Source organism: Triturus cristatus, chromosome 8, assembly GCF_964204655.1.
Source record: "Triturus cristatus chromosome 8, aTriCri1.1, whole genome shotgun sequence".
Classification (NCBI taxonomy): Eukaryota; Metazoa; Chordata; class Amphibia; order Caudata; family Salamandridae; genus Triturus; species Triturus cristatus.
This window is the reverse complement of record NC_140591.1, coordinates 115,193,879-115,210,498: the sequence shown is the minus strand read 5'-3', so window position 1 is coordinate 115,210,498 and position 16,620 is coordinate 115,193,879. Positions and strand designations below refer to the sequence as shown.

Sequence of the window (16,620 nt, the reverse complement as noted above, 5' to 3'; positions counted from 1 at the left end):
CAGAGTACCCTCCCTGCCAAACTCGTAATTAGGTCCTTAAGTTGGGCCGTAGTAAGAGAAACAACAAATTGCCTATTGACCACTTCTGGTGACCTAGCCTCAGCATTTTGGCTTTGGTGAAGACCTGCGCACTGATAGGGTCGGACTATGGCAGAAAATAGGCCCGGGTACCAAACTAAACAAGCATTGGCAAAGCTAATAGGTCTCACCTATGCGAGAGCTTGACTTTGGATATGTGTTTCAGCCATCTTTTACACCAGTGTGGTTGCTGTTCAACATGGGTAAACGTTAGTGACATGCAGTGGAGTGGGGTGTCATAGAGTGGAGTTGGAGTAAAGTGTTTTAGAGTGGTGTAGGGGAATACAGTGTCGTAAAGTGATTTAGGGGGACTAGACTGCAGTGGTTTAGAGTGTTGTAGAGTGCAATGTTGGAGAGTGGCAAATAGTGATGTAGAGGGGGCAGATTGGATTGGAGTAGAGTTGGGTGGGGTGGATTGGAGTGGAATGGGATGGATTGGAGTGGGATGTGATGTATTGGAGTGGAGTGGGATGTATTGGAGTGGGGTGGATTGGAGTGGGTGGGTGGGTGGATTAAATTGAGTGGGGTGGATTGGATGTGGTGTGGCGCAATCGATTGGGGTGGATTGGATTTGAGGGGTTGGGTTGGATGGGTGCTTTGGAGGAGGTGGGTTGGAGGGGTGGATTGAAGAGGGGTGGATTGGAGTGGGATGGATTGGAGTAGAGTGGGGTGGGGTGGATTGGATCAAAGTGTGGTGGGGTGGGGTGAACTGGAGAAATGCTGATTGGAGTGAATTTGATTGGATTCTGGTGAATTTAAGTGGGTGGATACGATTGTAGTGGGGTGGATTGCGTTGAATTGGGTGGATTAGGGTGGACTGGATCAGAGTGGGTGGATTGCGGTGGATTAGATTGGTGGCTTGGGGTGGATTACATGATTAGGTTGGAGAGAGGTGGATTGGATTGAGTGGGTGGACTGGAGTGGGGTGGGGTGGTAATTGGGGTTGATTGGATTGAGAGGGTGTATTGATTGGAGTGGGGTGGACTGGATTGAGTGGGGTGGATTGGAATGGGGTGAGTTGGATTGGGGTAGAGTAGGGTGGACTGGAGTGGGATGAATTGGAGTGGGGTGGATTGGATTGGTTGGGTGGACTGGATTCGGGTGGATGGACTGCATTGGAGTGGGGTGGATTGGATTGGAGTGGACTGGATTGAAGTGGGGTGTATGGGGTTGGGGGGCTGTATTGGAGTGAGGTGGATTGGATTGGAGTGGGGTGGGTTAGAGTGGAGAGGAGTGGATTGGGATGGATTGGAGTGGATTGGAGTGGGGTGGATTGGAGTGGATGGATTCGGATTGAGGTGGATTGGAGTGGGTAGATTGAGGCAGATTGAGGTGGAGTGGGGTGGATTGGAGTGGAGTGGATTGGAGTGGCATGGATAGAAATGGGGTGGTGTGGTATGGTATGGATTGGGGTGGGGTGGATTGGAGTGGGGTGGATTGAAGTGGGGTGGGTTGATTTGAGGGATTGGAGTTGTGTGGATTGAAGTTGGGTGGATTGGATGAAGTGTACTGGAGTGGGGTGGACTGGATGCATGGATTTGATTGGGATGAGGTGGACTGGATTGGAGTTGGGTGGGGTGAATTGAATTGGAGTGGTGTGGGGGATTCGATTTGGGTGAATTGGACTGGGTGGATTGGAGTGGGGTAGGGTGGAATGGAGTGGGGTAAATTGGGGTGAGGTGAATTGGTCTACAGAGGGGTGGATTAGATTGGGGTGGAGTGGATTAGAGTGTACAGTGTGATCATGTGTTAAGGCATCATTATGGAAATCACCCATTGGAAAGAAAAAATGTTGATTTGCGATATTTAGTACAAGCTTGATGTCATATTTAGAGAACTGCGTCCACAAGCAAACACAAAACACATCATGACGCTGCAAAGTGAGAAAAGAAGATTAGATTTAATAAAAGAAAGTTAGCTATAGAGAAAAATCTTTGGCAAAAACGCGCCCAGCAAAACAAACAAAATTGCAGTCACACTGATCTCCAAAAACATCATTTCACAAGCAGACCTTGAAAATGCCAATTTAGCAATAATGCTTGCATGCAGATAAAAGCGAGTTCACTTTTCCTGAACCTGTGTCAAGTATAGTTGTGTTCTCATTATCTGAATTATACATGGGTTCACACTCTTGAGTCTCATGCCTTCTGGTTGCAGGGAACTAGAAGCTTAAAAAACACAAAATAGTACCTCAATCACATCGGGAGCGGTGGACAGGCAATGATTAAGTTGAATCAGTCACTGCTTGGTCCCTGCTCCACATAAAGGAACAGAAATGATGCTTGGCCTGCCGTGACCACTTACAATGCTGCAAAGAAGAGTGCCATGCAAGCCAAGAAATGGTAAGCAATAGGGGGGGCTCTCCAAGTCCTTTTTGTGAACAATAGTGTCTTGCAAGCAAGATGCAAGGGCTAGCTCATGCTCTCGCAGGCTCGACCCTAAAAATTACCTCGATTAGCTAATCAGATGACTAACAATTTGGACTAGATTTGCATATCAGGCAGTCAGTTTTCAACTTGTAAAGACCTCCTGTATAGGGCAAGGCGTGGGCGACTGCTTGCACCTGTACTTGCTGCAGGCAATATTTATGGTACTATCAGGGTCTTCACCCCTAAAAACCGGCCCACCAGACCATAAAACAGGCCCACAAACAGGCAAAAACACAGCCCACACAGTGACCTGCCGGGCACGCCTCTGAGCACTGCCTGGTTGCCCTATTAGCCAGTCCGTCCATGTTCCATGAGGCCCTGTGGTGGACATCTGGTTTAGAGTTTGGTGGCGCCCAAAATGATAAATCCTCCGCGGTGGATGCTCCACCCATGGACTCTGGTCCTACAGTTATCTCTGCGATAGCTATGCTACGGCAGGGGCTGAATTATCTTTGCTTTACGCACAGTAGAGATTTACCCCTTCCTCCACGAAGCTGAGATTTTCGTTTTGTCTTATGATTTTCGGTATTTGATGATATGTGATAGTTTGTGGGGTTTAGTGTGCGAAATCAACTTCTGCTAAGCTATGTTATGCTGCGTTTTGTTATGATGTTGACTTGCATTGCTATAAACTCCAGCGTCTTGTAGAGTTTCAAAGGTCACCTGACGGTCATCAAAGTTTGCCATCTTGCTCTATGCAGCCAGGGCACCAGATTTCAGGTCTTAGTTTTCACTTGAGGACCTGCAGTCTTCTGGGAGTTGTAAATATGATTGCTTCTATTGAACCGATTGAAATGGCGCTCTTATGTGAGAGAGAGAACATGTGAAGAGTGAGGAAATGTGTGCGCTCCCAAAGAGTGCTTCAGGTATCATAAAAAGGTCCCCTCAAATCAGGCGCGCAACGCCGATAGGGCCGAAAGGGCTTCACCCTGCACTCACAGGGAACACAAGGTACTCACACTGATCATCATGCACTCACACCACCCGCTCACCCTGCACTCACAGGGAACACAATGCACTCACACTGATCACCATGCACTCACACCACCCGCTCACCCTGCACTCACAGGGAACACAAGGTACTCACACTGATCATCATGCACTCACACCACCCGCTCACCCTGCACTTACAGGGAACACAATGCACTCACACTGATCACCATGCACTCACACCACCCGCTCACCCTGCACTCACAGGGAACACAATGCACCCACACTGATCACCATGCACTCACACCACCTGCTCACCCTGCACTCACAGGGAACACACTGCACTCACACTGATCACCATGCACTCACACCACCCGCTCACCCTGCACTCACAGGGAACACAAGGTACTCACACTGATCACTATGCACTCACACCACCCACTCACCCTGCACTCACAGGGAACACAAGGTACTCACACTGATCATCATGCACTCACACCACCCGCTCACCCTGCACTCACAGGGAACACAATGCACTCACACTGATCACCATGCACTCACACCACCCGCTCACCCTGCACTCACAGGGAACACAATGCACCCACACTGATCACCATGCACTCACACCACCCGCTCACCCTGCACTCACAGGGAACACACTGCACTCACACTGATCACCATGCACTCACACCACCCGCTCACCCTGCACTCACAGGGAACACAAGGTACTCACACTGATCACCATGCACTCACACCACCCGCTCACCCTGCACTCACAGGGAACACAATGCACTCACACTGATCACCATGCACTCACACCACCCGCTCACCCTGCACTCACAGGGAACACAATGCACTCACACTGATCACCATGCACTCACACCACCCGCTCACCCTGCATTCACAGGGAACACAAAGTACTCACACTGTTCACCATGCACTCACACCACCCGCTCACCCTGCACTCACAGGGAACACACTGCACTCACACTGATCACCATGCACTCACACCACCCGCTCACCCTGCACTCACAGGGAACACACTGCACTCACACTGATGAACATGCACTCACACCACCCGCTCACCCTGCACTCACAGGGAACACAATGTACTCACACTGATCAACATGCACTCACACCACCCGCTCACCCTGCACTCACAGGGAACACGCTGCACTCACACTGATCACCATGCACTCACACCACCCGCTCACCCTGCACTCACAGGGAACACACTGCACTCACACTGATCACCATGCACTCACACCACCCGCTCACCCTGCACTCACAGGGAACGCACTGCACTTATGCCACTCGCCATGGACTCACACTGTTCTCCCTCCACTTACCCTGCGGTCTCATGAGCACACCGCTCCCTCTGCACTCACAGTGATCACTCTGCACTCACAATGCTCTTGCACTGTTAACCCTGTACCACACCCTGCAGTCACACGAGCACACTACGCACCCTGCTCATGTGACACTTCACTCACCTGTCCCCCTCACTGCTCACTCTGCAATCTCACTCAAACACGGCCATCAGTAACCATGCATTCATTAGTCCCACTCTGCACTTACATCCGCACCCAAACTCATACGGTCACCTGACTCACCCTGCAGTCACTCTTCTCACCGTACACTGTCGCATCAGTCACGGTGCACTCACATGGGCACTCCTGTCACCCACACAGTGCAGAGGGCTAATGTGCCTGCTACAAAGAACGTATACCATGCAGATCACAGAACTGAGTGTGAGTAAACTGAGTAGAGCTATAAAAAAAAGTGAAATGTTGGTCGGAAAGGTGCTATAGAGAGATGAGGTGCATTGTTGACCAGTGGTAGTGAGGGAATTCATGGAGAAGGAGGAAATGGGGGAGGAGTCAACCAAAAAGGATTGTTGCATCGTGAGCGACCAGTGTTAGGGCCAGCCCTGGCTGGGAGTCTTAGCACCTCCCCTCCACCCCCAAAGTTCGGGTCTAGTTGCGCCCCTGCCTCAGATATGTGGGGGAAAGATACAACTCATCTAGTTAGATATTTGGGAAACCTTGAAGCTCCTGGCAAGACAAACACAAGGATAGGGAGGAAAGCCTTCCAATCAAGAGCACTGAAGTAAGACAGACAACAAAGCCTTCCAATCACGGACAAGAGGCTGACCCAAAGCACAGTGAGTCTAAGTTTGTTTAATGGATTGCAAACAATAGGTCTTTGTAATAAACATCTAAAGCTGAATATAGCCGAGACCTAAAAAGGAACCGAGGCATGCGAAGATAGGGCGATTTACGTGTGTTTGCAATTGAATTGATATAGCGCTTCCTACCCCTGACGAGGCGTCGAATGTGCTGTGAATGCATTGAAGGTACTAGTGTCAGTCTGCATTGCATGAGTATAACGTTTGGCTAATAGCTTGGAACGACACTTTAATGACGCTCAGAAGAAACTTGCGCCCCCACCGGAAATATGACACGAAAGGCGCCTAGAGTCGAGTACTTTTGTAGCGTGAGTTACAAACTCCGATCACTGCATCTACTGCGGTGCCACTAAATGTCTTCCCTGGCCACATACCCACCTTGTGGAGAAGTGTGGCTCAATGGTTAGAGCGGCAGACCCTGATGCAGAGGTCTGGCCCGGGACCAGGGTTCAATTCCCTGCCTCGGCAGGTCTTGGGCTCAAAATTCCACGGACCTGACAATTCTCGCCTCGGTACCTATTCCAATCATGGCGTCCCACTCTGCAACTCTGGGCAATAGCTTGCTTAATCTCCACAACGGCCCCCACAACGCTAAGGATGCCTGGCCTCCACCTTGGGGGTGCCCAGGAGTGAACACCTCACAGGGAAAGCCAGGATGGGTTCCACAGCGGTATTCGTACAAGCGCCTTGAGACCCTTGCGGGTGAATAGTGTGCTATACAAGTATTAATTTACAATTTACATATGGATACAGACAGTGCCCCAGACCACTGTACTGTGGCCTGCACTGGGAGGGGCGGTTGGTGGTCTGCGAGCCCCTCCAGGGCACGAGCGCTATGCTCCAGAGGGGGGTTGGGGGTGGGGTGGGCGGGAGGCATCGGCAGGTGACAGTAGTAATGAATGTGGTTCATTTTCTTGGAGCGAAATCTTTCTTACAAACTGCGTCCCGCCAGCACCACCCCCCAGAGGGTAATTCCTGTGGAGCGCAGATAGTCCAACACACCATCTATCAGCGTCCCGGTCTGGCTGCGGGCCAGTCTCTCCCCTTCTGCGCACGCCGCGGCCAACCAAGAACCAGTGGAATTAGAGAGGGAATTCACGGAGCGCGCGCACGAAAGCGAATTACAGGTAAAGAATTGAGATGACAGCAGCTAGCCCTCGCCCACTGAGCTAGCTTACATAGTGAAAACTGAACTGCGTTTTCATAGCGCCCACATATAACGCTTGAACCCCTGTAGGTGTGTGATTTAATGCAACGGCACCTCGGGAGCGAGGGCTTAGCCCACGGAGTTGTCTTACCGAATGTCAGGAGTGAATTGTGAACGCGCTTTAATGACCAGAGGGCTCAGAATTTCGCCCAGCTCACTCAACTATCTCACAAAGCGCCAAGTAGGAGTGAAATGTGCTGGATAGCGCCCCATATCCTCGTGAGCTACCTGATGCGTACTGTAAATACATAGCGCTGTTTTACCACATGGGAGACCCAAAGCACCCTCTGGGGTTACCGGTCCATGCATCGATCTCAGCAGCTCGCGTCCAGCCCACTGAACTATCGTCTGAATGCCAGGTGTGACTTGAATTGTTGAATCGATGGAGTCCAAACGATATCGCCTGCAGGCGCGTTATCGCATTAGATCTGTCCCGTCCCCCCTTCCTCCCCCCTCCCCTCAGTACCCCTCCCCCCTCTTTGTGGAAGGGACTCGAGCACACAGATTTCCATGCATGAAGTTTCCCTGGGGGCAGAGATATACACCTCATTCTTGGAGAGCAGCTCTCCGCGGTGCTGAGTATAAAAGACCCCCGCCTTCCTCTCCCCCCCTCCCAGAGCTGTTCGGGACGCGGGATCCTCAGCCCTCGAAGCTTGCAGTGCAGCACCGCGCTCAGCAGCGGGAGACCCGGGAGGCACCTTACTGCCTACCTGCCTGGCTGCTGCCTGCCTTCCTACCGCCTGTCCGACTGCCTGGCTGCCTGCTAGGTGCCTGTGTCCTGCCTGCCTTCCTGTCACCTTTCTTATCGGACCTGCCTACCTGCCTGGGTGCTGCTGCTTCCCTGCCGGCCACCTTCCTGCTGCCTGCCTCGCAGCCTCGCGGCTGCTGCCTCACACTGCCTGCCTTCCTGCCTCCCCTGCTCCGAGGCTGCTGCGGCATCTCCGGCTCCCGAGCAGTGGGCGCTCCACCGGAAGCAGGCAGCCTCCACCGTGCTGGGGCACAGCCCTGCTCCTGCCCACCCCCATGGGGATCTCCCCTCGCCCCCCGCCGGGCACTGCTCATCCCGCGGAAGTGAAGGAAGGGGCTCCGACTGGCTGTCTCAGGTAAGGATGCTCCTCACGCCTCATCCCGGGGCCGGAAGATAACACTCTCCCCTCCTCACCCCCACCCCCAGCAGAGGAGGGCTTTGAGGTGAACCAGCGTGAGCCAGACTTGCTTCCTCCGCGGGGGTCTATCCTTGTGGAGACTCAGGAGGAACTTCACACGTAAACTGTTTAAGAAGGGCACAAAAGCATGCTGTGAGGTGCGACTGAGCTAAGGGGTCTGCGGGCAGTGAACGCTGTATAGTGCAGAGCGCACGGGGTGCTGAGCAATGAGGAGGCGTGGAGGGAGCGTTCTATAGTGCAGAACGCACTGGGCGCTGTGCAGTGGGGAGGGGTGCAGTGAGCTCTGTATAGTGCAGAGAGCAATATGTAATTGGATGCGTGCAGTGAGCGCTGTACAGTGCAGCGATCACAGGGATGTTGTACCTCGGGGAGGCGTGCAGTGAGCGCTGCGTAGGGACTCCGGGTGTTATGTCCCTTGGCTTGGGGGAGAGGGGGGTGGCGTGCAGTGAGCGTTGTATAATGCAGAGAACAGGGTCTTATGTCTTGTGGGGAGTCGTGCAGTGAGCGTTGTATAGTGCAGAGAACAGGGTGTTATGTCTTGTGGGGAGTCGTGCAGTGAGCGTTGTATAAGGCAGAGAGCACTGGGTGATATGTAATGTGATGCGTGCAGTGAGCGCTGTATAGTACAGCGAGCACAGGGGTGTTGTACCTTGGGGAGGGGTGCAGTGAGCGCTGGGTAGGGACCACGGGTGTATTGTCCCGTGGGGAAAAGAGGATAGCGTGCAGTGAGCGTTGTATAGTGCAGAGATCACTGGGTGCTGTGCAAAGGCGTGCAGTGAGCGCTGTATAGTGCAGAGAGCACGGGTTGATGTGCAATTGTGAGGCGTGCAGTGAGCGCTGTATAGTGCAGAGAGAACGCGGTTCTGTGCAAAGGCGAGTCGTTCAGTGAGAGCTGGATAGTGCAGAGAGCACAGGGAGGCGTGCAAAGGCGTGCAGTGAGCGCTGTATAGTGCAGAGAGCACAGGGAGGCGTGCAAAGGCGTGCAGTGAGCGCTGTATAGTGCAGAGAGCACGGGTTGATGTGCAATTGTGAGGCGTGCAGTGAGCGCTGTATAGTGCAGAGAGAACGCGGTTCTGTGCAAAGGCGAGTCGTTCAGTGAGAGCTGGATAGTGCAGAGAGCACAGGGAGGCGTGCAAAGGCGTGCAGTGAGCGCTGTATAGTGCAGAGAGCACAGGGAGGCGTGCAAAGGCGTGCAGTGAGCGCTGTATAGTGCAGAGAGCACGGGTTGATGTGCAATTGTGAGGCGTGCAGCGAGCGCTGTATAGTGCAGAGAGCACGGGTTGATGTGCAATTGTGAGGCGTGCAGCGAGCGCTGTATAGTGCAGAGAGAACGCGGTTCTGTGCAAAGGCGAGTCGTTCAGTGAGAGCTGGATAGTGCAGAGAGCACAGGGAGGCGTGCAGTGAGTGCTGTATAGTGCAGAGAGCACTGGATGATTTGTAATGTGATGCGTGCAGTGAGCGCTGTATAGTGTAGAGAGTACAGGGGTGTTGTGTATAGGGAACGCGTGCAGTGAGTGCTGTACAGTGCAGAGATCACTGAGTGATATGTATTGTGATGCGAGTAGTAGTGAGCGCTGTACAGTGCAGCGAGCACAGGGGTGTTGTACCTTGGGGAGATGTGCAGTGAGCGCGGCGTAGGTTAGGGACCACGGGTGTTATGTCCCGTGGGAGGGGGCGGGGGGGGGGGGGCGTGCAGTGAGCTTTGTATAGTGCATAGAACAGGGTGTTATGCCCTTGGTGAGGCGTGCACTGATCACGGGGTGCTGTGCAAAGGCGTGCAGCGAGCGCTGTATAGTGCAGATAGCACGGGTTGCTGTGCAATGGGGAGGCGTGCAGTGAGCGCTGTATAGTGCAGAGAGCACGGGGTGCTGTGCAATGGGGGCGTGCAGTGAGTGCTCTAAAGTGCAGAGAGCACACGGGTGAGTGCACTGAGCGATCTGTAGTGCAGATACAAGGGTGTTTGTTTGTTATGTCCCGTTTGGAGGTTGCGATGAGCGCTGTACAGTGCATAAGACCATGGACATTGTTTCCCGCGTAGAGGCTTCAGTGAGCTCTGTATAGTGCCGAGAGCACAGGGGTGTTGTGCCTTGGGGAGGCGTGCAGTGAGCGCTGCGTAGGGCAGGGACCACTGGTGTTATGTCCCGTGGGGAGGCTGCAGTGAGCGCTGTACAGTGCAGAGAGCAGGGGATGTTGTACAGTTTGGATGCGTGCAGTGGGCGCTGTATAGTGTAGAGAACACGGGGTGCTGTACAGTGGGAATGGTGAGGTGAGCGCTGTATAGTGCAGAGGGCACGGGCGTTATGTCCCGTGGGGAAGCTGTAGTGTAGAGGGTACGGGGTGATGTGTTGTGAGCGCCGTATAGTGCAGATAGCACTGTGTATTGGAGCCACCATGGAGTGATGGCCACTGCATTGTGCGGATGGGAGACACGAAATGGGCACTGGACATAGAGTACATAGTAAGCGCTTCGACTAATCGTCAGTGGTAGTAAGCGCTATATAAATGCAATTACAAATCCAGAGTCAAAGAGACTGGCGTGCAGTGGGGCAAGCGCGGGAAATTGCAGGAGGGTGACAAGCCGTGAGCGCGGAGTAAAGAGTTCAGAGCTTGGCACTGCCGTGCAAAGGGGCGCTGAAGGCAGGTGTGCCGTGCACCCAGATGCACAGGTGGGCAGGGGGCACGAGGTGTCTTGCAGTGAATGCTGGATAACTCGTAAAGTAACGGTGGCAGTGACATCCAACGGGGAGGGGACGCAAAGTGATGCACTGTGTTTTAATGTTGCCACCCATGCCGCTCAGCCGCCTCGAAGCCCACCGAGACGCTAGAATTGCACGCGCATAGAAGAAACGCAACAGTTGAGGGCCAGGGCAAAGAGTGTGTTGGTGGAGATTTACACATCCCGAAGTGCAGAAGAGGCAGGAAAATGAGGGGTTTCCGAGAAGTGAATGGAGTGAGGTAACGAGAAGGCAGGATGTTGTGCATGACTCGGAATTAAAGGTGAGATGGCGGAGACACGTAGAGGGCAGGATATCGCATGGGCAGGGTGTTGTGCGTGCATACTCGGGGCAGTGAGAGGAAGGCAGAAAGCCCACAGGTTAGAGGACAGTGTAAGGCCGGTAGGTGGCACGGTAGGTAGTGTGGTGTGCAGGTCATGGATGGTGGCCACGGTGACGCACAGCCGCGAACGGCAAATAAGGCAGGTATTGTACACCAGAGGTGAGCGTAAGCCAGGCAACGTGAGGCTTTATACATCAGTGGTGAGTGTACAATAGGCAGTGAGAGGTATTGTACATCAGAGGTGAGCGTAAGTCAGGCAGCGAGAGGCATTGTACAACTAAGGTGAGCGTCAGGTAGGCAACGAGAGGTTTTATGCTTCAGTGGTGAGTGTTAACCAGGCAGTGAGAGGTATTGTACACCAGAGATGAGCATACGTCTGGCAGTGGGAGGCATTGTACACCATAGGTGCGCGTAAATCAGTCTGTGAGAGGTTTTGTGCACCAGCAGTGAGCGTAAGAAAGGCACTGTGTGTTCTTGCACAGCAGAGATAGGGGTAAGGCGGGCAATCAGAGATATTGTACATCAGAGGAGAGTGTAAGCCAGGCAGTGAGAGGTATTGTACATCAGAGGTGAGTGCAAGTGAGGAGGAGGGAGGTATTGTACATCAGAGGAGAGTGGTAACAGGCAGTTAGAGGTATTGTTTATCAAGGATGAGTGTAAGGCAGGAAGTCACAGGTAGGTACTGTACATTAGAGGTGAGTGCAAGTCAATCAATCAATCAATCAATCATAGTCTCAAGGCACTGGTGGGGGGTGTCGCTGCTACAAGTCAGGCAGCGACAGGTATTGTACATCGGAGAAGAATGTAAGGTGATTATTGTGTAGCAGAGTTAGAGTAAGCCAGGTGATGAGCTGTATTCTGCATCCGAGGAGAGTGTAAGTAAAGCTGTATGAGGTATTGTGGAACATGGATTAGTGTAAGGCAGGAAGTCAGATGTATTGCACAACAACAGTGAGCGTAAATCAAGCAGCGAGAGGTATTGTACATCAGAGGTGAGCGAAAGTCAGGCAGCGAGAGTTATTGTACATCAGAGGTGACCGTAAGCCAAGATGTGAGAGGTATTGTACATCAGAAGTGAGTGTAAGCCAGGCAATGAAATGTATTGTACATCAGAAGTGAGTAAGCCAGGCAGTGAGAGGTATTGTATATCAAAGGAAAGTGGAAGCCAAGATGTGAGAGGTATTGTACATCAGAAGTGAGTGCAAGCCAAGATGTGAGAGGTATTGTACATCAGAAGTGAGGTTAAGCCCAGCAGTGAGAGGTATTGCATATCAGAAGTGAGTGTAAGCCAGTCAATGAGAGGTATTGTACATCAGAAGTGAGGTTAAGTCAAGAAGTGAGAAGTAGTGCATATCAGAAGTGAGTGTAAGCCAGGCAGTGAGAGGTATTGTACATCATAAGTGAGTGTAAGCCAAGAAGTGAGAGGTATTGCACATTATAAGTGAGTTTAAACCAGGCAGTGAGATGTATTGTACATCAGAAGTTAGTGTAAGCCAGGCAGTGAGATGTATTGTACATCAGACTTGAGTGTAAGCCAGGCAGTGAGAGGTATTGTATATAAGAAGTGAGTGTAGCCAGGCAGTTAGAGGTATTGCACATCAGAAGTGAGTGTAAGCCAAGAAGTGAGAGGAATTGTACATCAGAAGTGAATGTAAGCCATAAGTGAGAGATAATGTACATCAGAAGTGAGTGTAAGCCAGGCAGTGAGAGGCATTGTACATCAGAGGTGAGTGTAAGCCAGGCAGTGAGAGGCATTGTACATCAGAGGTGAGTGTAAGCCAGGCAGTGAGAGGTATTGTACATCAAAAGTGAGAATAAGTCAGGGAGTGAGAGGTATTGTACATCAGAGGAGAGTGTAAGCTAGGCAGTGGGAGGTATTTTACATCAGAAGTGAGTGTAAGCCAAAAAGTGAGAGGTACTGTACATCTGAAGTGAATGTAAGCCAGGCAGTGAGAGGTATTGTACATCAGGAGTGAGTGTCAACCAAGAAGTGAGAGGTATTGTACATCAGAAGTGAGTGTCAACCAAGAAGTGAGAGGTATTGTACATCAGAAGTGAATGTACGCCAGGCAGTGAGAGATATTGTACATCAGAAGTGAGTGTAAGCCAAGAACCGAGAGGTATTGTACATCAGAAGTGAGTGTAAGCCAGGTAGTTGATGATGATGAGGAGGAATTTATAAAGCATGACAACTACCCTGGGTGTCTAGGTATTGCCCTTAACACATGCAGATCAGACCAGACTAAATATCAGAATCATGCCTTAAAAAGCCAAGTTTGTAAGCCATTTTTACATTTTAACAGGCTGGTCTCTTTTTTAAGTGAGGTTGGCAAATAGTTCCACAGTTTAGTTGTTGTAGCAGTGACGCTCTTGCCATCCCACCTTGCTCTACTAACTCTAGGAACAATTAGGTTTCCGAGTTCGGCAGATCTTGCTGGAATATATGGCTTAAAAAAAATTGCCAGTTGCGTTGGCCCTAGGTTGTTAAGTGATTTAAAGGCAATTCAGAGTGATTTCAACTGGATCCGCTTGGCTACTGGCGACCAGTGTAGATGGAGTAAAGCTGTGGAGACGGAGTCGAATTTAGATATACCTAGGAGTACTCTTGCTGCTGCATTCTGAGCAGTCTAGCTTTTGAACGCCGTGCTTGGGGACACTGGTAAAAAGGGCATTGCAATAGTCCAATCTTGAGGACAACAGCACAGATACCACAGTTTTCCTCAAATTCATAGGTATTGTGGGAAGAATCTTCCTCAAAACTTATAGAATAAAAAAACAAGCCGAGGTGACTGAATTGGTTTGCGCTTCAAAAGACAACTTAGTATCAAAGATAACTCTTACGTTTTTAGCTTTGGGCACTGGTGTAGGTAAAGGACCAAGCTGGACCGGCCACCAGCTATCTGTCCAGAATGAGAGATTGTTCCCCAACACCAAAACCTCAGTCTTGGATTAATTCAACTTCAGACAATTGTCTATCATCCAATTGGCATTATGGCTCATGCAGTCATGAAAGCTAATGGCCGTCAAGCTGGATGGATCTGTGTATCGTCTGCATACGATACAGGGACAAAACCATAACATTTTACTAGTCTGGCAAGGGGTGTACCATAAAGATTAAAAAGGATTGGGCTCAGGGAAGATCCCTGAGGAACTCCACACGGCAGAGAAAAGGAGGGTGAAACATAGTTCCCTAACACAACTTCCTGATACTGTTCGGACAGGAAGGAGCCCAGCAGGGAGATCGCCTTACCCTGATCCCGATGGAAGCTAGACGGACCAACAGCACCTCATTATTGACCGTATCAAAAGCTGCTGATAAGTCCATACGGGTCGGGGCAGCGCTCCCCCACTGTCTAACGTGTGCCTGGGGACCTCAGTAGCTGTAATAAGGGCCAGCTCTTTGCTACGATAAGCACAAAATCCAAATTGGGAGGAATCCAGAATAGCATTATCATTGATAAACGAAGACAGTCCAATGTTATTGGCTTTCTCGATCACTTTTGCAGGGAAAGGGAGTCTCGATATAGGACTATAGTTGAGAGTCTCCTTAGCATCAAGATTGGATTTCTTTAATAACTGAAGTGTGGAGGCTTTCTTCCACTCCATTGGGAAAGCGCCTTGTTGTGAACATGGTCCTAAAAATCGCTGTGAGGGGAATAGCTATGATTTCTGGAGACATATGCAGAATTTGTGGGGGGCGGTGGTCTGCAGGAGAGCCTTATTTAATTGCACCAATAACTTTAGAAGTCTGATCAATAGTCAGGGCAGTGAAATAAGAAAAGATTGGGGTAGCTGACTATGGTGAATATTGTATCTTATCATGAATTGTAGATTGTATCTTATTGAGTTGGACAGGGGTCTGAGCTGGGCAATTGTCCTGAAGCACAAAAGTGTTAAAAACAGACTTAACCATGTGCCGAAAGGATTCTGCAAAGGAGTTGCAAAACTTCTGACTGGAGCAGCTGGCATCTTGGCCAGATTCTTTACCGTAGTAAACAGGGCTTTAGGACATCTGTCGGCCGCTATGATTTTCTCGGTAAAATAGGAAGCCTTTTCCTTAAGGATGAGTTTCTTATATGTTTGAAGGGGTAATTTATATTCCATATGGGTAAATGAATTATCCTCGAGTCTCTATTTCCTCTCTAATTTACGGCATAGTTGTTTCTGAGCTCTCAGAATATCATTAAACCACGGTTCGGGAGGTGAGCTCCTAGAGCGTCGACAATGTTTAGGAAGAGCAAGTTGCATCATAGCTGAATCAAGACAAAAATTATATTTAGCTGCCGCTTGATTAGAATTAGAAGACAAATGAGGTAAGGTTTCTAAAAAGAAGAGGATTTAGTAATTTAGCCTCTAGTTTATTCCAAGGGTGACTGACAAAAGGTTCCCCGGGGGCTTTAAAGCATTTTTTACGAGGCATTAATATTTCAAAAAGGACTGCTTTGTGATCAGACCACGTCATAGGCAGAGATCTGGTCCATCTTAGATGGGGGTTGTCTGTAAAAATCCCATCTAACCAATGTCCCGCAGTATCGGTTGAACCCGTAACAAGTTGACACAACCCTGCGCTTGCCAGCTGATCAATGAGTACTTCAGTATCTGGGTAGGTGACATTTTCCAGGTGAAAATTAAAGTCACCTAGCACGGAAAAATTTGAGTGTTCGGCTTTGCGAGCTAAGAGGAGACCTAGATTATCAATAAAAGCGGCCCTAGATCTAGGTGGACGGTAAAGTGAAATGCCATTAAAGGACTACTGACCACAAAGTTCAATTTTAAAATCAAGTGCTTTGCAGTCCTGATTATCCAAGTTCACTTTAAAGCAAGATTTGAAACTTGATTTAAGGATGAGGTCTATGCCACCGCCTTTTCTCCCTGCTTGGTCTACTTTCTGAATTTTAAAACATGCCGGTATGGCAAAAAGTAGATCTGGGTCAGAGGAGGAGTCTGCCCATGTTTCAGATATAAAGGCTATCTCTATTTGATAAAATTCTAAAAACTCTCGAAAAGCAATGGCATTCTTGACTAATGACCTCGCATTGATCAATACGCATGATACCCCGTTGGGAGGAGCTGTCGTAGTGGTGGGTATTTTGGTAGATAGTGAAAGGGGCTGGAAAGTTAGGGCACAGTTAGAGCACTGTGATGTGCCCTGTATATGTATGGGTAAAAAAATGGACCCAAACAGATCTTACCTGACCATTGCAACTCCATTAATGTTTCCCTACTATACTGAGATTTAGGCTTCAAAAAGGAGCTATCTGGTTCAACACCAACAGAGTGGCTGGCGCTGAGCACGGTCCAAGCGCGGATGGGGGCAGATAGGCTTGCCGTTGGCGCACCTTTGGTGCCCCAGCGGCGCACCCGCTGCGTGCGTCCACTGCACGCTTGGGTTTCCATCGTGTTTTTTAGTAATCAGGCTAAAATACCCTGAAAGGCTGGACATTCAATCTCCCCCAAAATGGCGGTCAGCCAGAAGAAGATCAGAAAAGATCCGAACAAACCACTCTCTCCCCAACAAATGGGATAACCCCGTGGCAGACCGGAGTTTGACTCAGCAGTAGCATG

The 16,620-nt window shown here is 50.3% G+C and overlaps 1 protein-coding gene across 1 annotated transcript in view; it reads left to right on the top strand.

The window, feature by feature from the left end:
* The first annotated feature begins 7,588 nt into the window (after positions 1 to 7,588).
* The window catches only part of LOC146801661 (galactosylgalactosylxylosylprotein 3-beta-glucuronosyltransferase 1-like), a 470,216-nt gene continuing 461,184 nt past the window's right edge, over positions 7,589 to 16,620 (top strand). Inside the window, exon 1 of the mRNA XM_085621136.1 lies at positions 7,589 to 7,935. The gene's annotated coding sequence lies outside the window, so the exon portion shown is untranslated. The remainder of the gene's footprint in view (positions 7,936 to 16,620) is intronic.